General features: G+C 46.0%; 1 protein-coding gene across 8 annotated transcripts in view; it reads left to right on the top strand.

Moving 5' to 3' along the window:
• Positions 1 to 25,657, top strand: part of SNX29 (sorting nexin 29) — a 528,683-nt gene that overhangs the window by 221,420 nt on the left and 281,606 nt on the right. The gene's annotated exons all lie outside the window — the stretch shown is intronic.

The raw sequence follows: 25,657 nt of genomic DNA, 5'->3' as shown, positions 1-25,657 counted from the left end.
ATGCTTAAAGGCTCACACATTCGTGTATTAAGGAATTGAGACATTACCTTCCTAGAGCAGTACTTACCTTTACTATGTGCAAACCATTCTTATGTTTTATATCCTGTTCTATTCCATCTTAATAAATAGTTGTGACTCACTGAGTTACCTTCCCCACCCCACTGAGGGGATGCAATCTGTAGTTTGAGAAACATTATTTTACAGAAGAGGGTAATACTCCAGAATCTAGAAATTGAGTTAATATGTTCAGTATTTTCTGTATTAAGGCCATTCCTCCCTCCTTCCCTTATTTAAGGCATAAACATCATTTATCTTACTGAAAACCCCTACATACTTTAGTGCATAACGTCTTTAGTTTCAAGGCAGGCACATACAAGTTTCCTTTGGAAATGGGAATTGTCCTTTGATGTTGATGGTTCCCTGAAGAGAGTGGACTTCAGGGCTTTCCTGCCATGTGTTTGCTGTCATTACCTGTGAATCAGGCCACCTCCTTTCTTGGATTTCACCCAGTCCTTCCTACATAGATCCCGAGCACCCTCTGACCCCAGCATTCACACACATAGATTTACCACCTGCTGGTTCTACCCCCACCCCATCCCCCACCTCAGCTCCCTCTGTGCTGCCTGCCCAGTACTCTGAGTTTGACCAGGACTGGCCTTGAGCCCCATGATTCTGTTTTTCCCTCAGGGTCTGTGGAGGCCTCTAGCCTGATATTATTAGGCTAGAGCCTTTGGCAAACAATAGAAACCAACTGAAGCCAGCAAGAAAGTGTATTATCACATAGAAGTAGGCCTGGGGTGCAGGTATGGCTGGACCCAGGTATGCAAACAGTTTACCAGGGGCATGTATCTCTCTGCCCCTTGGTTCTGCTTCCAGTGTAGGGTTGTTTCAGTTTCAGACAGGTGTTCTTTCCTGGAGGGAGGAAGAGGTAAGAGATAAACAGGGGTTAGAGTAAGGAACACCCATGTGGCTTGCTGAGAAGGTGTTGATTTTATCCTCAGGTTGGGGGGTGGTGGCTGGTGAAAACTTAGAAGTAGGAAGTGACATTTGCCTGTTTCCTCCCCTCAGACGAAGATCTGCCCCATGTGTTGTGTTGTTTCTGTGCATGACAGAAATGATTCTGCCTTTAGAGGGCTGGTTACTTTTAGACACCTAAAATATTTTTCTTTTCTTTTTTTTTTTTTTTTTTTGAAATTTCTGACATTGTTTGAATTTAATGATTCATATTACGAATTATTCATGAAAATGATCTTTTAAGCTTCTTATAATAGCTGAAATTATCCTTCATTAGATACTGACAGGTCCTGTGATGGGTGTAATTATAAAAAAATATTCTTAGGCTAGCTATATTCTGCAGTGTTAAAATTACGCAAATGAGCAAGAGCTAAGAATAGAAGCTGAGTAGGATGGTCAGATTTTATGGGAGCCGGTTGGGGGGGGGGTGGCAGCTTTGCAAATTTTCTAAAAAGGAATAAATATGTGCTGTACACATAAAGTACGTTTTTATTACAGTCTGCCTCCATGCTTACCCTTTCCTCATCGGTGAGGGAGCAAATTAATTTTAGCGTCCTGAATTGTTTGTAGCTCCTGCCCATATATGAATCGCATGAAGCAGAATTTTTTTCCCCCCTTCCTTCCACTCAGCATTTTCTGAAGGCATGCTGTAGTAGTCTGACGGCTCTGAGGAGAAGCTTGTCGCTGAGACTGAGAGCGGAACAGGGAGGGGAGAGATGGGCAGGCAGGGCAGCAAGTCTTGATCCCAGGATGGCCCTCTGGCTGACTGAGCCTGGGAAGTCAGGACCTCCTCTACTTCAGGTCGTGAGCATGGCCCGGTGGGATGTGCGTGGCTTTTATAGGGGCCCACCTGCTTCTTGGAACTGACCATGGCAACTTTGTAGGGAAAGGCCAGAAGGGGAGAGCACTGAGTGGCCCGTTGTGTGTGTTAAAACCACAGTGCCCAGCGCCCCGCGTGACCTGGCCCAGCCTGCCTCTCTGAGGACTCTGTTGGTAATGCTACCTTTCTACCTCTTACGTGGGTGGGGCCAACCCTTGTTGAGGGTTTTATGGAAGAGCCGCTGGGAGAGGGGATGGTTTGCAGGGCACCATCACACTGTATGATCCCTGTCCAACTCACAAGGAAAGCTGTTGGGGTGAACTCTTAATTCCTCATCTTTGAATTGGACCATTCAGCAAAACATCAGGGAGAGAGAGTGGATTTAAACACATTTAGGGACGCCTGGGTGGCTCAGAGGTTGAATGTCTGCATTTGGCTCAGGTCGTGATCCTGAGGTCCTGGGATTGAGTCCTGCATCGGGCTGCTTGTGAGGAGCCTGCTTCTCCCTCTGCCTATGTCTCTGCCTCTCTCTCTCTCTCTCTCTCTCTCTCTGTCCCTTGAGAATAAATAAATAAAATCTTAAAACACACACAATTAAGTAATGCTCAGTCTCTTAGGCACTGTTTAAAGAACAGTCTGCTTGCTTAATCTGCATATCTTAGATGGTAGATGCTATGACCATCCTCATTCTGTAAATAAGGAAAATAAACAGAGAGCTTAAGTCACTTGCTCAAGATCACACAGCAAATCGGGAAGGTGAAGCAAGGCTGATGAACCTCCATTGATTGGGGCTGGAGGCACTGGGAGAAACACCTGATGTGCCCACCCGAGAGATTTATAGTCAGGCTTAGGTTTATTCACAGAGATGTGTCTTCAGGATTTCTCTTTTCTCTGTTACCTCTTTGACTTCATCCTGTATCCCATCTCGGGATACCCATTAAACAACTCCCCATTCCCTTCTTCACCCAGGTCCTTGCTCTGCTTATTTTCTTATTTTTATTTTTCTTTCTGTGCTTAAAAAAAACCCCAAAAAACTAACAGTGAGAATTGCATGCCCTTGATGGAAATGAAAACAGCACTGATATCTGTGCACAGTGGTTGTGCTTTGGGGTGAGGCAGTGGCCTCTTCCTCCCCAGCTGTCATGGTGCTTCCATTTATTGAGGGCCTGCTCTTCACCGGGCTGTGGGCTAAGCCCTTCATGGTCCAGTGTCTGGCACAAGTCCTCGCGCAGCACTTTCCAGCATGTCTTTGCTTCTGAAGAAACGGCCTTTCAAAGGGCCCGGGCAGTTTTTTTCTGGTCCTGTGGCTGACAGGGAAGCCTGGGACGACTGCAGAGCCAGAGCTCCTTACCCTCACCCAGGGGAGTGGCTTTGCTTTGGGTGGCTTCTCATCCCTGTCCAATCTGTTGTTACTGGAGAGCTGTGGGGAGATTTTTTCCTCAGCACATGAAATACCAGTCCGATTGAGTTGCAGGTGATCAGGGCACATGCGTCAGACTTGAAGACTGGAGTGGGTGGAGTAGGTGGCGAGTAGTGCCTTTCCCTATCTCCTCCCTCGCTGCCGTCCTTTCTGGGCCCCTTTCCTCACATCATCGAGCTCTCTGACATGTGTAGGGAGGGCCTGCCACAGACCAGGCCTGGTGCAGGTGCTGGGATGAGGACATGAGCCATGTTCGCTGTCCTCAGAGCTGACAGATAAGAAGGGCAGACAGACGAGTGGGAAGGTCACAGTACGGGAGGCCACATCCCCTCAGCTGGCCCTGAAGAAAGGCCAAGTGTAACCAGAAGGGTTCATGGAGAAAATGCTATTTTGAGGGTTGAAGTTTGAATAGGAATTGTCCACGTGGAAAAAGGATGGATGAGGAATTTTGAAGAAACTGTGTATGCAAAAGTGGGAGGATTATTGGAACTTCCCAAATGATCTTTAGCCAAGAGATAGATCTGAATATATTTTTAATATGGCCAACCAGCAGACAACCAGACCAGCTGGATGGCATCCTAGCTCTGTGTCCCCCTAGATGCTTCCATGGCACTTTATGAAAGAGTCCAGGGCAAGAGACTGTATTCTAGGGGCAGGATCTGTTAACGTTAACTAGGGATTCAGATCGGGGGCTGTACACCAGGCCCGTTTAGAATCCCGATGGGTGAATGCTGTCGGGTTTCCTGGATGTTCTTCTCTAATCAAGTAAGGACAGAATCGTATGTACATTTCTAGCTAATCTGTAGACCTTGATCGTCCACTTCCTTCATTGAAAAATCTTTACAGACACCTGTTAATCTAATTCACAAAGCCTTTGGTGGTGGTCAGAGATAAAGATGGCCTAAATCTTAATATGCCTATCTTTAAAAGGGATCTTTCATACTTGGTTGTGGAGGATTGTAAAATTGCAGTAGGCATCTGGGTCTACCTAGGGCCTGGCCCTGGATGCCAAGCAGAGGCAGCATGGAAAGCTTATGTTCCTTCCCTCAAGTTATTTGAGGATTTGAGGAGCTGATATAGGTTCTGCCCAGATCTCAGCAAAACCTAAACAAGTCTTGTTCTTAGGTCTGAGCTCAGCAAGCTTTCTTTGATCTATTAAAAACGATGACTCCCTAGCATCTAGCCCCACATCTACTTTGCCGTCCTCATTTTAGTTAGGCCTACAGGAATACACAGGCGCTAATGAAGAGGCCCCACCTGCCTTTTAACTAACACTAGTTAGACAGATGAAGCAATCGAGCCCTGTGTTTTATTCTTGGAAGCTAGCCAGCGTCTAGCCCTCCTCCTCCAGCATCCTGGCAAGAGGCAACTTCATCCATGGTATGAAATCCCTTGCATACAAATGACTTCTTGGTTGTGTCACCCCTTACTATAATTCTGGTAGTGATTAATTCTTTTCACTGTCACGTTATCTAACAAGTAGTCTTGTTCGGCGTTCTGGAGACCTGAAGAGTGCTCTATGGATTTTGGGTTTAATGTTAATATGCAGCCACTCAGAAAGGTGCAGAATAAATGGGATTGATATTGTCTGGGAGTTTGGGCTGCTGTACCCAGCAGAGGCCCAGAAGTGAGGTGTGTACGGGTAGAAAGCATGAATCACTTCTCTGCAACAGGAGAATGTTCTCATGATTTTTTAATGATATTCCGAAAATGAATGTGCACTATTAAGGTAAACTCTTTAAAAATTAAGGCTTTTGTAATTCTGTGAGTTTAAAACATAGAGAAAATCTGAGTCTGTTGACTGTATGATGCATGAGAGACAGCTCTTGGGGCTGCCTGGGACCACATGGAGCTGTAGGGGGCTCTGTTTATTTTTAAAAGGGGCTTTGGTTTCCAGGGAAGCTGAATGCCTTGGACTCTAGGTTTTGGGAGTATTTATTTAACACCAAGTCAACTGGCCAGCTGATTCCATCTGCAGGCAGCGGGGTCTGGCTACAGCCCCTGGTTCTGAGCTGATTTAGATCTGTTTTGGGGAGGGAAATTTGGACTCTGCTGAGGTTCATAACAGTTAGGATTATGGACCAGGAGTGTGGTGGGATCCAGAAACAGGATGCAAGCTACCCTTTTGGGGCTTCTGTAGGAGCCAGCATTGCTCTCACCATGCAGTGTAGCTGGCGGTCCAGCAGGGGGCGCGGTGCTGTTCCTCTTTCTTGCCTCACTGTATTTCCAGTCATTCACGGTGCTTAGAGTTCCAAGAATAACCCTGTGGTTAGAATCATTCCTGTGAGGCAGTTTTCTAGCCTTGCATTTTCATTGCTGCTTTTTTTGGGCCCTTCTCCCCCCCACCCCAACCAAATGATCTTTAACTTGGTCAGGACGCATTGGCCTCACAGAAGATGGATGCTATATACATGCAATGTTTGCCATATTCTAGGGGGATCTTTTTTTTCTCTTTTTTCTATTTTCTTTTTTTTTTTTTTTTTTTGCTGAGGTATCCCTGTTATCTTGGGAATTCTTTTTGTAGCAGCTGAGGGCTGAAACACACACACACAGTCACACACAAACCCCACACACATATACACAAAATCCAACTCAATTCAACCAACATTTCTCGAGTATCTTTGTGTGTCAAGTCTTGGGAACTGGTGCTCACTCTATAAATCTCTGGGGACAAAAGACGGTAAATTCTCCAGATCCTTACTATTCAGAGTGAGGCCTCTGGACCAGCAGTACTGGCATCCTCTGGGAGCATGTTAGAAATGCAGATGCACAGTCCCTCCCCCAGCCTCATTCTTTCAGAATCTGCACTTGCACTTGCACCTAGAGATCTCTAGGTGAGCTGCCCACATGTCCGAATGGGAGAAACACTGCTCCTGTTTCTGTAAATGGAGGACAGACCCTGACAAGTGTTGGTGTTACTGCTTACTCTATGCCTGGGGCAGGCATCACTAATCAAACTGGATGCTTCTTCCTGGTGAAACCTGTCTACACTCCATGTTCTTTCTCAACACGGTGGTCCCGGCAGCCACTTCAGCTGCTCAGAGCAGGCATGGAGATCAAGCTGTGCTGCTTTATCCCACCTCCACCCAGTCCATGGTGATCTCTTGCTCAAGGACAACAGTAACATGCTGTTCCCCCTGCTTCTGCTCTTGCCCTCTTTCCCTCCTTTTCACATCACAGAGTCGTCTTTTTTTTTTAATAATAAATTTATATTTTATTGGTGTTCAATTTGCCAGCATACAGAATAACACCCAGTGCTCATCCCATCAAGTGCCCCCCTCAGTGCCCGCCACCCAGTCACCCCCACCCCCCGCCCTCCTCCCCTTCCATCACCCCTAGTTCATTTCCCAGAGTTAGGAGTCTTTATGTTCTGTCTCCCTTTCTGATATTTCCTACCCATTTCTTCTCCCTTCCCCTCTATTCCCTTTCACTATTATCTATATTCCCCAAATGAATGAGAACATACAATGTTTGTCCTTCTCCGATTGACTTACTTCACTCAGCATAATACCTTCCAGTTCCATCCACGTTGAAGCAAATGGTGGGTATTTGTCGTTTCTAATGGCTGAGGAATATTCCATTGTATACATAGACCACATTTTCTTTATCCATCATCTTTCGATGGACACCGAGGCTCCTTCCACAGTTTGGCTATTGTGGACATTGCTGCTATAAACATCGGGGTGCAGGTGTCCCGGCATTTCATTGCATCTGTATCTTTGGGGTAAATCCCCAGCAGTGCAATTGCTGGGTCGTAGGGCAGGTCTATTTTTAACTCTTTGAGGAGCTTCCACACAGTTTTCCAGAGTGGCTTTTTAAAAATACAAAACTGTCTTGCTTAAAACTCTTTAGTGACTTCCTGGTGCAGTTAAAATAAAACCCTGCCTGACTAGGCCCTCTGGCCCTGTCCTGTGTCTCTTCTCCCCCATTGCCTGCTGTTTGTTCACTGCCTCTCTGCCCTCGTATCTGTTTTTGTAGCATGCCCCACTCTTTGCACGGCCGGGCTGGGATATTGGGAAGTCACTGTCTCCCTTGACTGTCCACATTGTCCATGTGAGAAAGCTAAGGAGCAAAGTTCTTTGATCTGCGTGAGGCCACATAGCCAGTCAGAGCCCTAGAAGGCTCATTTCAAGGCCTGAGCTGCTTGTGGAAGTGAACCACCCTCAGTGGTCCACACCGGGGAGCTGTCAGCAAGTCCTCTGAGTGTTCAGTGCTTCTTGTGTCTACAGTGTCAAGAATGCTCCTCTCTCCCTCCTCAATGCCTGGCTGCTCCTTGTCTGTTAAGGCTGGTCTTGGGTCTGTCACCTTCCCAGAGATGCCTTCTTTGGCTTTGCTAGTCAAACAGCTGCCACTGTTAAGTCTCAGCATCCCAGTCATGTTCTCCAGAGCACTTGTTAAAATTCATGAGTAGTTTTATTTATCTGTGGATTGGCTTGTTTTTAGTCTCTCTTCTTGAGTCTAAGCTTCATGGTGGCAGGAATCCTGTTAGCATTATTGACCCCACACCTGAAGCACAGTGTCTGGCACATAGTCAATATTCAGTAAATATAATTTGGGCTTAGCCTTGAATGAATTACAGAAGTGGGAGGATAGTCCTAAAATTTTAGTCTTGGTTTGGACCCAAGAGTATGTCTTGCCCACTGTCTACATTATGCAGATGATAAAGCTGAGAAACAGATGTGACCTTCCTGAAGTCAAGTGGATCTGAGCTAATCAGATCCAGGATGATTTTATTTAAATACAAGGATTCTTTTTAAAGTTACATACTCCCAGCAGACCATAACAGCCCTAAATAAAAGTATCTTATTCTTCATACCCTTTAAAAAAATATTTATTTATTTGAGAGGAAGAGAGTGAGAGCTCGAGAGTGAGCACATGAGCAGGAGAGGCACAGGCAGAGGCAGAGGGCAAGGGAGAGAGAAATTCAAGTAGACACCACGCTGAGCACAGAGCCTGAAACAGGGCTTGATCCCACTACCCCGAGATTACGACCTGAGCCCAAACCGAGAGTGGGACGCTCAATGAACTGTGCCACCCAGGCACCCCTGTACCCTTTTTACCTTATTTCCTTTGAAGAACGGTGTCTTTTTGACTCTTACATGACCTTTTTCCTAATCAAGTAAGATACTTTCTATGTTGTGCAGAGATGTTGATGTTCCATCAGAGCAAACTACGTGGTATTTGAAGTAGGCGGTTTGCTTTTCTTGGATGAACAGACAGTCTCCATGGGGTGGTGCCCTGAGGCAAATCAGAAGGGAAGAACTGTGCTGCCTCTGACTTCTGTAGCCATGCCTGTGTCATGCTGAGATCTTGACAGGTAGCTAAGTTGTGTGTCATACGAAATCTCTTTGGACTCAAAAGGTCAGTCACATGAATTGCCTGCCTTCTTTGTAGGATAAGGTTCAGCAAACTTTTTCTGTAAAGGGCCAGTTAGTACATATTTTCAACTTTGTTGGCTGCGTGAACCTCTGTGGAAACTTCTCACCCCTGCTGTTGTAGCACTGAAGCAGCCCTAGACATTCTACAAATGTGTGGTCATAGTTGTAGATCAATAAAACTTTATTTGCAAAAATAGTGTGAGCCCAGATTTGGTGTGAGGGCCATAGTTTGCAGACCTCTGTCCTAGGATGTCCAAATTACATATTAAAACCAAAGAACTTTGAAAGTTAGCTTTCATTTTTTTCAAGTTTGTGAAGTACCTTGAGAGATGGCTTTGAGGCTGCTGTTCTTTGGATCAGGAACAGGTTCTGAAACTTGAGAAACCGTTGTTTTTGGCTTTCTGTTTGGGCAAAGAGTCAAGCAGTGATTTATCAGTTGCAAAAATAGTTTTTATTTTTCAAATAAACAATCTCATTCTCCTCATTAGTAACCCATCTGCTGGGCCATCAGCAGCGTAGAGAAAGATTGCTTCATCAACACGGTAGGGAGCGGGATCGCATAATACATCTAACCCTCATTCTTGAGTGACAGTCCTGTTTTGGGAGCTGGACTGCTTTGTACATGGGCCCATCATCCTTGCCCAAATGCTGGGAGAGCCCATTCAACACGATGGAAATGCCAGTCTCCTTTGAGATAGATTCAAAAAAGCTGCATGCGGACAAATGTCAGCATTTGTTTTTGACTAATGAGCAGGCGATAACCCTTGACTGCCCCAAATGCTTATCTTTGAGTGAGACTGGAGAAAGCTACATCATCAAACCCAAAGTGAAAATTAATATTACTCCTTCCCCTAGAGATGATTTGGGCTGGAAGTAACAGTGAGGTCTTGTTTGTGTTTTTTAGAATAAGGGTTTACTGTGCCTTGTAACAAGTCATTTAAAGGTCAAACTGTCCAAGGAGGACACTATTTAGCCAGGTTCATTAAATAGGGTACAAAGTTGACTCTTGGGCTCCAAATGCCAGTTGACTAGAGAAAATAAAACAGGGCTCCCTTCAAAAGATTATTTCCCCCTGCTGACATTAAAAAAAAAAAAAAAAAAGTTGAACTCATGCTGTGTATGCATTTTTGTACCTGGCTTTTCCCTGTCATCATCCACCTCAAGACTTTTTAAAATCTAAAAAAGACTGATAACTCCAATTTGCAACAACTGTGCCATACTGCATTTAGGACATAGACCAGAGTTTATTTAGTCAATGTCCTGTTGTATTAGACCTTTTTTTTTTTAATGTTTTACTGAAAACTGCTGCGAGTAATGTCTTTTGTATATACAATTTTCCATGTTTCTAGTTACTTCAGAGAATGTAGTGCCATCAGTACTGTTGTGGGATGAAATGCTATGTTTTTTTCTGACTTCTGTGATAGATTACCATGTTACTGCTCAGGGTTGTGTCCATTTGATGGTGTCTGCACCAAATAGGGCTGATTGGCCACTCTCCAGCATGAATGAATGGTTACCATTTAAACACCACTAGGCACAAAATCTAGCTGATTGTATCTGATTTGTATTTCCTGAGTTGCTATGGAGATGGAATACTTTTTTTCTATATTTATAAATTGAATTTCCTTTCGGCGAATTATCAGCTCATTTTTTTGGCATGTATAAGAATTTTCCTAGGGTTATCTGAGGGCTTGGCATCAATAAAGACGCTGGCTCTGTTTTTTTAACGAGCTGTGCCTCTTTTGTTAATTTAAGCCTACAGCACAATAGTAGCTGGCTTTGTTGTAGCGGGTTTCCAGTTCAAACGTCTGGGCATAGTTCTAAATTCTCCTCCCCTTCACAAGTGTCCCCAGTTTGGGTGTTCAGCAGTTGGCCTAGTGTAGGCAATCTGACAGTCCATATTTTGAGAATGAAACCTTCAAGCCTTTGTTTGAAGGTACTTATGAAACCTTATGGTCATTAAGGGGGGGAAACATCTGTAAAGCCATGTTGAAATCCCCCCTGCCGTCTTTCCCATGGTATAATTGCTTTGGTAGTAGATGTGGTTTAAAAACAATCCTGGGCTTGCTTTTCCTTTGGTAAAAGAAAGAACAGCTCTGGTTCTTAGTCTCCCAATGAGCCTCACAGTGGGTAGCTGAAACTTCAGGAAACTTGGCTGTTAACAAGGATGTCCTTCTCCCTAAGCTATGAGGATTCTGATACTCCATTACTGTGTGGAACCCATTACCCTAGGAACAAAGCAGGGCTTTGAGCAGCCTGTGCAGGAGGAGTGCAGGTGCCTGACACCCTTTGGTGAGCACTTGCCATGTGAGCCCTGGAAGTGCTGGGGAAGAGGCTCTGGGATCAGGCTGACTGCCCAGTGGGTCCTGGCCATACCACCTTCTCCTTTTTTGGAGGGGGGAGGCGGGGCGGGGAGGGGGAGAGGGGAGGGGGCTTCGGAGGGGGGGGGATTGGAGGGGGAGGGCGGGGTGCGGGAGGGGAGGGGGGAGAGGGTAGGGAGTTGTCTTCTTCCTCAACGGGAAGAGAGAAGAGGCTCTCTTCTCCGCTCGATCAGCTCTCTTCCGCTATCTAGCTGCGATTCCCTCTTGCACGCTACTGGATGCTCCTCTCTCTTCCTCTCTTCCTCTCTTCCTCTCTTCCTCTCTTCCTCTCTTTCTTCCTTTTTTCCTTTTCCTTTTCCTTTCTTTCTTTCGTTTAAGAGAGCAAGAGAATGAATTGTGTGAACTGGAGAAGGCGGTGGGATAGAGCGGGGAGGGGGGAGAGTGAGACACAGAATCCCAAGCAGGCTCCATACCCAGCGCAGAGCCCAATGTAGGGCTCCATCTCATGACCTCAAGATAACCACCTGAACTGAAATCAACAGTTGGACACTCAGGTCGCCTAGGTGGCTCAGTTGGTTAAGCATCTGCCTTCAGCTCAGGTTGTAATCTCCTGGTCTTGGGATCGAGCCCCACATTGGGCTCCAGCTCAGCAGGGTGTCTGGTTCTCCCTCTTCCTCTGCTCCTCCCTGCCACTTGTGTGTGTGTATGTGTGTGTTTTCTCTCTCTCTCTCAAAGGAATAAATAGAATATTAGAAAAAAATAGTTGGATGCCCAACTGATGGAGCCACCCAGGTACCCCAGCCAATAACCCTTTTTTGAGCTGCATGCCTTAGGCAAGTCACAGTTCTGAGCTTTATATTCCTCATCTGCAGAGTGGGCATGGTAATGGTTCCCTGAGAACTATCCTTATGAAGATCCAGCCCTGTGCCCCTGGAGGGACTCTGCCCTTAAGTTTCCTTCCTTGGTTCTCCATCTCGTACTGATGTGCCTAGAGCTTATCAGGTGCTTTCACATCTATGACCTATTCAGATCGTTCAAATAACTTCATGGGTTCTGGTCTTTTTCACATGCAGATAGAAGTAGACCATAATGTCAGGATGATGTTGCCTCTCTTCAGCATAGGCCAGCCTGTGGTCACCGCAGCCGCTTCTCCCCATCCATGCACTTCTGCACCTTCTCTCTGTGCTCTGGCCACCTGGGCTTGTCTGTTCCAGGAGGGTATCTCTTTTCCTCCTAGGGCCTCAGCACTGATATTTTCTTTGCTTGAATCCCTCCCACCCCCCCAAAATAAAAAACTGTCAACTACTTCACCTTTTTGATTGGCCTTTAGGTATAGGGTATAGGCCTAAAGGGCATAGGGTATAGGCCAAGGGTGCAGGGCTGGGTATAGGCCTAAAGGGTGCAGGGCTGGGCAGTCAGAAGGCATGGGGACAGATTATTTCTCCAGCATGCGGGCTGGTTGGTGATTACCCTTAGCTGGATTGCAGTTATGCTATTGATGTAATTCTGTGCTCCAGTTCCGTCTTCCTCACCAGATCACTTGAAGTGGCCACTCCTTCCCCTTTCCCCGGCCCCCAGCAATCCCTGATGTATTGTCTGCCTCTCTGTATTGTCTGCCTCTCTAGATTTGCCTGTTCTGGCTATGCCCTATGAAGTGAATGGTGTGATGGGTGTCTGGCTTCTTTCATTTAGCATCATCATGTTTCCAAGATTAATTGAAATTGTAGCATGTATCAGTACTTCATTCCTTTTAGGGCTGAATAATTTTCCATTGTATGCATGGACCACATTCTGCTTATCCAGTCTTCTGTGGATAGATTACTGGTGCTGTCTTTGGCTGTTGTGAATAATGCTGCTTTGAATGTTCAGGTGCCAGTTGTTTTGTGGACATGCCGTTTTGCTTGGGTATGTTCTTAGGAGTGGCATTGCTGGGTCAAATGGTAACTAACTTTTTGAGGAACTGCCAGGATGTTTTCCAAAGGGCACCTCCCACCAGCAGCGAACTAGGATTCCAGTTACTCCCCATCTTGGCCAGAATCGATCGCCTGTCCCCCTTATTATAGGGGTCCTCATGGAAGTGAAATAATAACTTTCATAATTTTGATTTGCATTTTCCTGCTGACTGGTGACGTTGATGATTTTTCATGGGTCCCCTGGCCATTTGTGTATCCTCTTCAGAGAGCTCTCTCTTCCGACCCTTTCCCTGTATTGAGTTGATTGTCCTTTTTTATTATGTGTGTGTCATTTGTATGTTCTGGACACGAGGCCCTTATTATGTGATATGCAAATACTTTTTCCCACTCTCTGGGTGGCCTTTCACTTTCTTGCTGGTGTCACTGAAGCACAGCTGTTGTTAATTTTGCTAAAGTTGTTATTTTTGTTGTTGGAGCACATGCATTTTGGGTGTCCTACCTAATTGAGTTTATTTTGATGATTTGTGTTTTCTGTCCATTTCATCCCTCAAAATGATGTATTATTTAGGATTAAATATTGTTTGGCTCTGGCCCAAAGGTCTTGGGGTTATTCTGAATTCCTCTCTGAACTCCCCACTGTGCTACATTGACATACTTGCGCTTGGGACTGAAACTCTTTTGGGCACAGCTGTGTCTCTCCTCAACAGTGTAGCGGGTGCCCAGAAAAAGCCTGCTGAATGTGTGACTTGATGATCTGCTTACTCTGGTTCTGGGTCCCCCCCCTCCACCCGCCCGGCCTGTGTGTCTCCCTTCTCTCTTCCTCAGGTTGTGTTTTTCTTTTCTCCTCTCTCTCTGTATGAGTGTGTGGATGGATGTCTCTGTCTCTCATTTCTCCCCTCTTTCTTCCCTTAGCTTGTCTTCCACTCTCTTTAAGTCCCTCTGGTTTGGTGTCTTTATTTTCCTCCAGTCTCTCTCTTTCTCTCCTCTCTTCTTTGCTTTTTCTTCCAGTTGACCCCATCCTACGGTCTTGGCAGGTGATCAGAAGCAGACCTCTCTCCCTTTCTTTGTCTCTAGTGTTTAATAAGTTTGGGGGGGAACGTAGCCACAAACTGTTAAACCCCTTGTCATGCCTATACCCTGGGTTGGCAGGAGCTGCTGCGGAACCAGCTGGCACAGTGCTCAGGTTTGCAGCATGCCATGTACAATCCTTTCCCCTAGGCCTACAGTACTTCATTTGGAGTTTGATTAGGAAGCCGCAGTGAAGCACTTGCACATTGGGACATCTTAGGCATGTCGGATGGGAGCAGTACAGTCAAATATTTCCCTGTGCACCATTGCCAGCGTTGGGAGCTTTATTATGGAAATCACTATTTCTGCCTTTTCATTCTCCCAAGTTCCTCTCCTCTGTTGGTGTATTTTCACCTGCTCAATGTTGGGATAGTCTTCAGGGTTTTCTTACTTTCTGATTGAGTGGCAAGCCTCAAAATAACACAGGGGAAAGAAATGGAAAAACCTCTGGGTAAAGCAGATTTGCACTCTATGCTTCTCTTATTGAAAGGAAAATTAATCAGTGTTTGGAACAGAAAAATGTAAACACAATAAAAGGTGGATTAAGACCTAAGTTGTAAATTTGATCTGGGTGTATACGTATATGTTCGGAGTATAAATTCTGATTTATAATCACAGTTCTTTTTGGCAGTGCATAGAGGCCTTAGGGAACTGAAGAGAAGCAGGGAAGGATTTGAAAATAAATAACAATTTAGGGGTTATTGGAAAAGTACAGTTTTCTATTACTGTAGGACTTGTTTCTGCTCTGGGGGGTAAGTTGAGAGAGGATATGTGTGACTTAAAACTTGATTCCTCTTTTTAATATATGCTACCTCTGGTTGCATAGATAACCCAGAACTGCTTTACATATATATTTCCCAGTACTGTAGGTTTTGATTTTATATCTTTAGCTTCTTCACATCAATCCAACACAAATCTCATTAAATAAATGTCCATCAGCTGTGTTCCAGCAATTACTATGTGCTGTTGGTTTAACCAAAAGACTAGATTGAAGAAAGAAAGGCAGTCTGTTTCAGTCTGCGGGTATTTATTTTATTTTATTTTATTTTATTTTTTTTTCAAAACTATTAATGATACTTTAGTGTTTCAACTTAAAGATCTCAGGTATTAGAAATAATTGGAGGGAAAAACTCCATTAAATGGGAACTGGGGAAATAATATTTGAAAGTAAAATCCTATTTTTATTTAAATAGTTCATGCATAAGAGGTATTCCTTTAGATTGTCATTATTTTTAATAGTCAACACTTCTAAAAATATGAGTATATATATATTTAATGAATAAAGATCCCAGGAATAATCAAGTGGGGAAAAATGTGGGATTGTTCAGCATAACCCAGCAGTACCTTTTTTTAAAAGTCTTCATTTGAATGCATGTCTGCACGAACAGGGCTGATGGCCTACTGTCTGTCCTTTGGTTAAGAAGCTTTCCTGGAGGCCCCATCTAACAACTTGGGTTTACAGATTACTGGCTGGTCTTAGGTAAAGGAGGTGTGATGTGGTCTTTTAGCCTGGAGCATGGCTTTTCAGAATAAGACTGGGCTTCTGCTATGAGAGAGGAGGTAGGCAGTGGATGCAAGGCAGGCTACCCTGCCCTGGCTGTAAAGGTCATGTTGGCAGTAGTTCATGTTCATTGAGCCATGCTATATGCCAAGAAGTACACCAGGCACATTAAATGTGGGGCATGTGGGTAACCAGATGGAGCCTACATCTGCCTCTGCATTTAGCGTTTGGTTGGCTAGTAGACTTTTTAATTGTTTAGCACCATTTCCTGGGTTGTAGGTAGCTCACTGGACTAAAACGCCTTGAGGACAGGAATACTTGCATTTGTTTTCCAAAGCACACCTAGCTCAGTGCTATGTACCTAGGAAATGTCCCCCAAATGTCGACATACTGAACCAAGGTACTTGGTGTGTGTGTATATTTCCACTGAAGTGTGCATGTACATTTTCTGATTATAAAGAGCTTTACGTTTATTAGAGATGAATTATAAAAGCAGGCACTAGGATGGAGAAAGGAAAAAAACGACAATGTCCTCATTCAGATGGAGCCACTGTTAAAATTTTCAAAGTACTTATTTGCAGCCTTTTATCTTTGTGTGTCTATGTAAAACAAATTTGGATCATTCTATGAATATCATTTTGCATTCTCCCATTTCACTTGGGATTACATCATGAGCATTTTTGCATGTCATTAAACACTCTTCCCCCTCTGTCTTTGTGGCCACATCACATCCCCCTCCTTGCTATGGCCGGGCACAAGAGTTGTGTTTCATTGTTACCACTGCTGTGATGACCATCTTTACATGCATGTACGTATGTGATTCTATGATTTCTCTAGGTCAGTGATTCCTGCAAAGGGAATCACTAGGCCATTGGAGGCCCTTGACAAAGGCAGCCAACACACTTTCCAGCAGGAACGCATCCACACTGGCTTTGTGGGTGTGCCTGTTGAGCATCTTTGCTCTCTGCTAATTTGATGACAAGTGTTAAGTGTCTGTAGTGGTGGGATTTTTCCCAGGTGTTAATAGCCATTTGTAGTTTGCTTGTTGCTATGAAGAGTCTATTTGTTGTCAATCTTGATTTTATTTTTTTCCTATTAGATTTTTAGGCTTTCCATTTTTGATCTGTATTTGCTGCTTATTCTTGGCCATTTTTGTGGCAAATACTTGTTTTTCTTCCATTTTTCTGTGTAATGTTTTTTGACTTGTAGCATTTAAAATTTTTTTTACCTAATAAAATTGGTTGAAATTTCTTTGTGGTTTTGTCCATTGATTTGGAAAGTTCTTATAGCTCCTGAGAACTAGTTTTTACCTCTTTGACTTACTTTAAATTTTTAAGTCTTTTAAATACATTTTGGAGTTTATTTTAGCATAACATGCAGAGAGAGGTTCTGACTTTGCCCCCAGTATCTCCCCCCACTCACTAGTTAAGCAGTTACTTCTGCATTGTTTAGTAACATTTATGTATTAGGTGGCTTTTAAGAGGATTAATGAAAATTGACTAAAATTCTCATCTGGGCTTGGCCTGGTCTTTCTGTAGAAGTCACTGTTGTAAACAAAAGGTAGGGGGAAGAGGAAAGAATGATTGACTCGGTATTGACTCAAGGAATCTTGAAAATAACAAATCCCTTTTTTATATTAAGAGGGAGTTTATTGATTTATGTAAAGACTTATAGTGGCTTTAGGCAATGCTTGGTCAAGGACTTGATATTATTAGGGCCTAATCTGTCTGTGCTCTTGTGTCTGTTTCTTGCTTTGTTTGTCCTTACTTCCCAGTCTCTCTCTGTCTCAGCCTTTCCCTGCTCATGTTGGTTCCATCATCAGACAGATCAGGCTTCCCACATGATTGTAGGATGATTACAGCAGCTTCGGGACCTGGATCCTTTCTAGTTTGAGTCCAGTGTGGAAGATGGGGGAGAGCCTCTGCTTCTGTGTAGTGGAACTGTGCACATACTTCCTGGGGTTGCACTGACTCCAGCATGCCCAGCTCAGAACCAGTAGCTGGTGAGGAAGATTGCAAGGCTCTGGTTGGCCCAGCCCTAATCACATACCAGCCCTGGGGCAGCCCTTGGGTGGAGTCAGTGGTGGATGAAATTTGGGGAGGACTGGCTTCCCAAACAAAAGTTGGATGCTCTTTCCCAGAAGTTGAGGGAAGTGGAGTCCAGGCTTCCAATAGGTAGTGCGTGTCTACAGTAATTTCTTGTGAGTGGTGGGGCAGAAACCAACCAGCACACCTTGAGAGAGCTAATGGCTGGAAAGGGCCAGTTGGAGGAAGCTAGCAGCGCCCTGACTTTAAGAGAGGAGGTCACTTTTCAGTCCTGACCCCAAATCCTGTGAGCAGTGATGTTTGCAGCCCTCTCATCTTCTCTCTGGAAAGCTGCCATCTCTTGTCCTGTCTCTGGTTGGAGGAGAGTATTAGGCTGCTGACTTTCATGGAGAAGAGCATTGATCCCAGGAGTTCACTTAGGTCTGCTTTGGCTGCCTTCTATTATCATCAGAGAATTCAAATCACAGGTAGCCCACCAGAAAGTGAAGACACTCTTGGCAATTCTGTCATTCTTCAACAGCCTATTTCATGTAGGGGTGAAGCAGAGCATACATGAACGGTGGTGTTGCTGCAAAGCAAGGTGCTGGTGGTTGGTCAGCATGAAATCCCATGAGGACCTTATGGGTGTATGCAAGAGGACAAAAAACAGGTGCTTTTTTTTTTATTTTTTTTCTTTTTTATTGGTGTTCAATTTACTAACATACAGAATAACCCCCAGTGCCCGTCACCCATTCACTCCCACCCCCCGCCCTCCTCCCCTTCCAACACCCCTAGTTCGTTTCCCAGAGTTAGCAGTCTTTACGTTCTGTCTCCCTTTCTGATATTTCCCACACATTTCTTCCCCCTTCCCTTATATTCCCTTTCACTATTATTTATATTCCCCAAATGAATGAGAACGTATAATGTTTGTCCTTCTCCGACTGGCTTACTTCACTCAGCATAATACCCTCCAGTTCCATCCACATTGAAGCAAATGGTGGGTATTTGTCATTTCTAATAGCTGAGTAATATTCCATTGTATACATAAACCACATCTTCTTTATAAAACAGGTGCTTTGAAGAAGGCAGGCAGCATAAGCTAAGGCAAGAAGTTTAAGAGAAATGTGTCACATTGTCAAAAAGCAAAGTCAATTTTTATGGTTCTTTTCTTGTCACTCATGTTTCTCTAATACATCATTCCATGGCCTTTGTGTTCCTATGAGAGGTCCTACCAACCTTCTCAGTAAGTGGCTCTGTAACTGAGTTGGTAGGCTCAAGAGATACCTCTTGTCTGTTCAAGAATGCTGATAACCCTATTTGGGCCTTCATCTTGGCTTGGACACCTGCTGGACATTTAATTAAATAGTTGTGTTGGGTTTTGGGGTCTGTCCATTTGGAAGACACCAAAGGCCTTGATTGCAGGGTTGGTTCTGTCCTCATGGAATCTGGTTGGGCTTTCAAGTATCCATAAGTACTACTTGTTGCTCTGCTCAAACAGAGGAGCCACTGGTTACAGATGCATGTGTGAGTCATGTGGGTGAAGTAGGCTAATGTTAGGACTTTGTATCTCTGTAGAAGTCCAGCACATCTGTGTCTGTTACCTAATGTCACAGATTCCTTTGTGGCTCTTGGAGAGGCTGGGTTCCAACCAGGATGGATGGTGAGAATCCCCAATAGTTAGAATTATTTTGGAAAATCCTTTGGGGAAGGTATCACATCGTGGATGCTCCTGCTTTCAGAAGTGGAACAGATTGTTGCTTGTGAAATAAAACCTTGCACGAAGAGGCTGGTGGGTGTTTAAGAGTGAGGTTGTTTATAAACACCCACACTCTCTCAAACTCTTTGTTAAGCCCTACATCCTCTGAGTTTGGTAGGAGCCTCGGACTGGGAGAAGCACGTGGTTGCTGACACTCCTGGGGAGCTGCAGTCTGCATGTCTGCTGGGCGTGTGTCCTGGTGCATAGACTCGGTGAGCGGGATCGTGGGGGGTGGCATCCAGTACGGGGCTTGTTTTCTCCTCTTTCAGTGCAGGCCTGGTGTCTCATGTCCAGTCCTGGTCTAGGCACCTAGCTGAACCTGGATGGACTAAATGTCCATTTGATGCCACTCTAGGACCTGTGCTGTGTATCCTAGAACGAAAGCCTGGTCCCCTCACCCATGTGGTCATGCAGCTCTGTGAAGTGAATACTGGGGGCAGGTTTCCTGTCTGGCCCCGGCTGACCTCTGAGCACCCTGCTTCTCCTGCTCTGCCACCTGGCTGTTTCTTTCTCACCTGCCTGGCATCTCCTTTTGCAGTTGGTAATATCTTCTGATGCCTTGTGACGAGTTTATTAATGGGTAAAGGAGAGCATATCGGGCTGAGGGTTTCATAGGGTACGAGGGGTTGGGGAAGCTTGAACGAGATCCTGGCGGTTACTCCTGCCCCGTCAGGGGGATAAAGTCGGTCTAGAATTCTGAGAATGGAAGAAGATTCTGTTTTTTCCTTCATATAATCATATAAATCACACATGCTAAACAATTTCTTAGGCTTCCTAGAAGCAAAATCATCTTCTCAGTACTGATAGGCCTAGTCTGATGTAAATGGAAGATGGTTTACCATTTTTGAGAAACCATTTCCCGTCTCTGAGAAGTGGCTGTGGCTGGCGGGAGTGAAGCGGATGGGTTAACACGGAGGGTGGCTGGTTAATGTTCAAACACAGATGTGCCTAGCTCCCGGAGCCCCATGTCTCACCATTTGTTACTGTTACTTAATTTGAAATGACAGTTTTGTGTTCTCGAAAGAGCAGTCACGTTTCTCCTTCCAGATTTGTTGTGGCAATTTATTAGTGGATCTAATTATGTTTGTTTGGTGAGGCCTCAGGTAAGGACCCACCTAAGTGGTAATAGCACTGGTTTAAAAATAAGCCTGAAAGAGAGCAGGTTTTTCTTATAATGATATAGAACATTGATTTTTTTCCCCCCAATAAAAATTGCTCCTAAATCGTAAACTTTTTTTTTCTTCAAAGATGTTATTTATTTATTTATTCATGAGAGACCGAGAGAGAAGCAGAGACATAGGCAGAGGGAGCCTGTCTCTCCTTCATGGGGAGCCTGATGTGGGACTCGATCCTAGAACCCCAGGATCACGACTTGAGCCAAAGGCAGATACTCAACCACTGAGCCACCCAGGTGTCCCCTAAATAGTAAACCACAGACCTGACTCCTATGAGGAAGAGATGTGGGAGCTCAGGACTGAAGGAGAGGAAGGCTGTCCCCTTCCCACACCAGGTTTATCTAGTTGCCTCATAGGTGGAGAAAGCCTGAGGCAGGAGGAAGAACAGGTGTCAGAAGAACTAAGGAGAGGCCGATGCTGGACCCCAGAGAGGGGAATGGGGGTGGGCTGCCCCAGAGTCCCCAGGGCCACCTACATCTCAGGAAAGGGTTTAATCTTTAAGAAAAATGGAATGTCTTTGAAGAGTCCCAAACAGAGATCAGATCTGCATTTTAAATTTGTCACACCCTCCCACTGTGGAGAGAGAATTGACCAGGGCAAAGGGCTGTGTGGGGTGAGCTGTTGGCCCCCGCAGCCAGCCTCAGCCACACCAGCTACTGGAGTTGGCACTGGGGTTGAGGATGATGGGAATTAAAGGAACATCAAAGGATTTGGGAGATGAAATGGACAGGACCAGGAGTCCATGCTGCAGTTTTTTATTTTATTTTTTAATTTTTTTTTCATACTGCAGTTTTAGGTAGAGCTCTCTCCTATCAGATTATATTCTTTCTTTAGTCTTTCTGCCTTTGCTTCGTTTTCCTGTGGCCTGTGCAGTCCATTTCCTTCTGCTTTTCCCTGAAAATGATTCTGTGGGTAAAAATAAATATCTTCCAACTTTGAGCAGCTCCTCTTCCAGATGAAGCGAATAAATGAGAGACTGAAATGCGCAGTGATTTGTGATGAGAAAGGAACCAGTGGTCCGTGATTGACGCAGGTGCAGCATTTCCTCCCGGAGAGCCGCCGGTCCCACGTCCCATTTACCAGACGCACAGCAGGGCCTGTGTTCTGTAGTGGCTTTACCCAGCAGAGCATTACAATATTGTTTAGTTTATTTGAAGACTCAATTAAGGCTGAAAAAGTCCCCCTTCCAAACGGTCTCCGGACTAGGTTTGCTTTTCTTTAGATGGGGTTCCTTAGGTGGCAGGCTCAGGAGGTGCCATTAGAGTGTGTCTTAAAAAAGAAAACCACCTGTGACGGCAGCCACATGCGTTTCCTGTTCCCACCTTGTGGTTGTGTAAGAGTGACAATCTAATTTTCATCTCTAAGGAAGGTAGATGGGGGTGAGACCGGCAGCTCTGAGCCTGCCTGCCTCCCTGGTCAGAGCAGTCAGAGGCCTCGGCTTCTGCTTCTACATGGGCCGCCCCTTCCCTACTGTTGCACCTTTGTTGCCTCGAGGAGGAGCCTTTGAGAATAGAGGTTGGGTCCTGTCCCCTCTGGCCTCTTGGGCTTCCCTTCATACTTGGACATGATCTGGCCCTGCCCTCCTCTTCCTCTCTTGCCTTCCACCATCCTGCCCCGGACACCTTCCCTCCTTCCCATCTGCCATATTTCACTCTTAAGACCCTTGTTCATGCCCTTTGGCCTGGAATGTCCTACCCTGAGATCTGTGTGCACCCGTCTCCCCTTCTTAAGGTTTTCACTTAAATATCACTTTACCAGGAGGCCCTTCTATCTGTCCTGGGCACCCCTGACACGGCTGCATTTTTCTCTGTAGCTCTTGGCACTGCTTGATGTAAAAATTAATTTATTTGTTGGCTTGTCTGGCTCCCCCACTGGAATATAGACTCTCTGGGAACTGAGGCCTTCTCTCTTTTCTTCTGTGCCGGATCCCAGGCCCAGACAGTGCCTGGCGCACAGTATGCCCTGTGAATACTGCCGAATGAGTAAGCACTTGAGAAGTACCCCACTGGGTGCTGCGTGATCACTGCATGATCCTATCGGTGAAAGGAAGGCAGTGTCTCTGTTAGTTATTTTTGCTTAACGAACCACCCCAAAAGTTAGTGGTTTAAAACAACCACCATTTTATTTGCTCACATGGCTGCGAGGCAGAGATTGAGGTGGGGCGCGGCCAGGATGGCTCCTCTGTGCTGCCTGTTGCGAGGCCACGGCTGAAGTTCCTCAGGGGCCTGGGGGATGGAGAATGGGTGGGTGGAGGCTTCTGGGCCAGTCCAGCTAGGGCTGCTGCATCGGCACTGTGTTCTGGCTGGTGGCTGCGTCCCTTGGTCCTCCTTCACGTGAAGGCTCCACATGCCTCGCTTGGGCTTAGGCACACCTGGTCATCTCCAAGTTCTCGGGGAGCCGTCCCAGGGGACAGCCCCGTGTGCAAGGCTGTCAGGCCTCTACTTGTCTCACGCCTGCTAATGCCCCATTGGCTGGAGCCCGTCCAAGTCAGCGTGGAAAGTGACCGCACGAGCACAGGGATATTGGGAGGTGTGGTTCGTGTGGGGTCTCCGTACAAAGTCTGCCACTGGCAGCATCGTGTGTAGCTGAGCGGACAGATTTAGAACCAGCCTGCTGGGTTTGTGTCTGTATTTATCTTCTCTCCAATGGCAGGACTTTAGGTAAGTCACCTGATTTTTCCGTGCCTGTTTTTCTCCTCTATAAAACAGGGCAAGGCTACTTCACAGGGCTGTTACTGAGTTTGGAATCTGCGTTAAAGTTCTGAGAATGTCTCCTGGCCCGTAGTAAACACTAGATTAGCCATTGGGTGCCCAGCATCTGTGTGCTGGACTATTCCATGCTCCATTTCCCTGTTCATTTCTTGGCTCACTCTTCATTGTATGTATCAAATGTTTGTTAAGTGCCTGCTGGGTAGCAGCTCAGTGCTTGGGCTCTGGGATGCAGGAGATCCCTCGTGGAGCTTGTAGGAGGGTGGGGAGGGCAGATGAAGAGGTCAGGAAGCCTTCTACAAGAGTGAGGTAAGCCAGATGGGAGAGCTCCAGAGCTGGGGGAGGCCAGAGTGGGAGACACTCACCTAGGTTGTGGTGGGGATGGGCAGGGTAGGCTTCCTGTGGGAAATCACATCAAACAGTCCTTGAAAGATAAGATGGACATTGTGGGCAGAAGGTTCAGGTTGGTGGAAGGGCATATGCAAAGGCCCAGAGGCAGGAGGAGGAAGTGGGGTAGACAGGAACTGAAGGAATTGGGGCAGGAGGGGTCAACATCCCCCCCCATCCCCGACATACACCTGTGGTTCGTTACTTCTTCTCAGTCCATAGAGGTGAGGTATCAGAAGACGACGCGTTGGTGAGAGCCCCAGGAGAGAAGCTGCTGTAGTCAGTTGGGCCTCAAGCCTGGCAGCAAAGAGGGTTTCTAGAATGGGTGGAAGTAGATGTCAGCCAACCAAGAGCTAGCCTGAAGGATCAGATCAGGTGGTTGGGGAGAGCTCATTCTGCAGCTCCCTGTGCCTGCTGGCTTGTGCCTTAAATGCACCACCTGCTTCCTTGCTCTACTGTGTACAGGCTCTTAAAGGAGCAGCACAGGGCCTGCCACATGTCCTGGGGCTATATTTTGGCAACAGGTTATTTGTTTCCATTCTGTAAATCCTCACTAGGGATAAAAGCAGATCTGTGTACAGATGGTGGAACCATTGGGTTGCAGTTGACCCAGTTGTAGCGCATGAGAGATGGAGAGGGTAGAGTGATGGGCTGTTTTGGGTGGTTCAAGGTAGGCTTCCTGGAAGAGCTGACATCTGGGAGGTCCAGTCTGCATCCAGTGAGGGGGTGGGAGGTTCTCTTCCACAAGAAATCAGGGTTGTGCTTGGCTTGGGGCATGGACAGCTGACCTGGGGAACTGCAGGTATGCAGAGAGACCACAGGGTGCTGGGAAGATGGCATAGTGGAGGGTTCGCCTGCTGCTCCTCAGAGCTCCCACGTCCCTCACCTGACCTCCACGACCTTGCTCATCTATAAAGTGGCAGCAGTAATAGTTCCTGCCTCAAGGAGCTTTGCTCAGGTTTAAATGGAATAACGTATGGCAAGGACTTGGAACAGCAGTAAGAACTTAATATAGTTGTTATTATGGCCGTTGAGATTACAGATCCTCAGGAGATTGCTTTTTAGCTTTTTTCATGCCTAAACTTGATGATGCAGAAGCCATTGAGCAAATATTTGGAAAGAAGATTGTAGCACTCTCCCAGGTCCCACTTGTCCTTACAAATGATCAATAAGGATTTCTAGAAACAGAGTTTAATGACACAGAAAACTGTCCACAAGCCCCATCCTCAAACCTCATGGTAATGATGTGAAGGAAACTTCTGCACTCCCACTCGCACCAGGTCCCAAAGCATTTGAACTACTGGGCTGTAAGCTGGAAAACTGGGAACTGCCAAGAATGTCTGGAGTGGGGTTCCTACTTGGCAGCATCCTCTGGTGTCCTCTGGAAGTCTGAGCCATACCTGGCCCGCTTCCCTACCCACTGGCTTCCTGACTTCTCAGGAATTCGGTCTTCCCAACTCCAAGGGTATATGTGTACTTTCTAGGAGTGATGAGAGAATTCAGTCAGGTGATGTAATCACATTATGATTTGTCCTTATCGACTGTGAACATGGGCTCGACTCTTGTTCCACCGGTACTGTTTGTTTGTCATACCTGTCCCAGAGGGCGACTTCCCATACCTGCCTCACACCCGCCCTCGGGTGCTGGCAGCCATGCCTCAGTCCTTCCACATCTTTGGGAAAGGCTCTTTGCTTCCCTGGCTCCCACCTCTGAGAGGCAGCAGCCACTTGAGGGGCTCTGGGCGCCCAGCCACACAGAGCCTTTGGACCACCAGCTGCTTCTCCAAGTGGCATGGTGCCCGCAGCAGGGGCGCAGCTGCCTCTTCCAGCTGTCTAATTGCTCATCAGATCCACTTGAGCACCAGCATAACAAATCTTACTCCTTCATTCCCAGCCATCTTTCTCAGGATCTGGACTGCCAGCTGGGGATGAGGGTGGGAGGAGGGTTTGTGTGTTGGGTTTGAGGAATTCTTGAGGCCCAGATGGAGAAGCTGGTGGTATTGGGGTCTCTGGGTCCAGTGAGCCCAAGGAAATGGTCATGTGTTCATTCAGCTGGTTCCTGTTAACCTTGCCACGTGCTGGGCAAGTCATGAGCTGAGATACAGAGATGGCGGGACAGTCATTTGGGTCATGAGCCTTTGGTGACCAGGCATTCACCTAGAAGTACTCATTT

Source organism: Canis lupus, chromosome 6 (genome assembly GCF_011100685.1).
Source record: "Canis lupus familiaris isolate Mischka breed German Shepherd chromosome 6, alternate assembly UU_Cfam_GSD_1.0, whole genome shotgun sequence".
Lineage (NCBI taxonomy): Eukaryota > Metazoa > Chordata > Mammalia > Carnivora > Canidae > Canis > Canis lupus.
The sequence above is the reverse complement of the archived record's forward strand: the minus strand, read 5'-3'. Positions and strand labels throughout refer to the sequence as shown.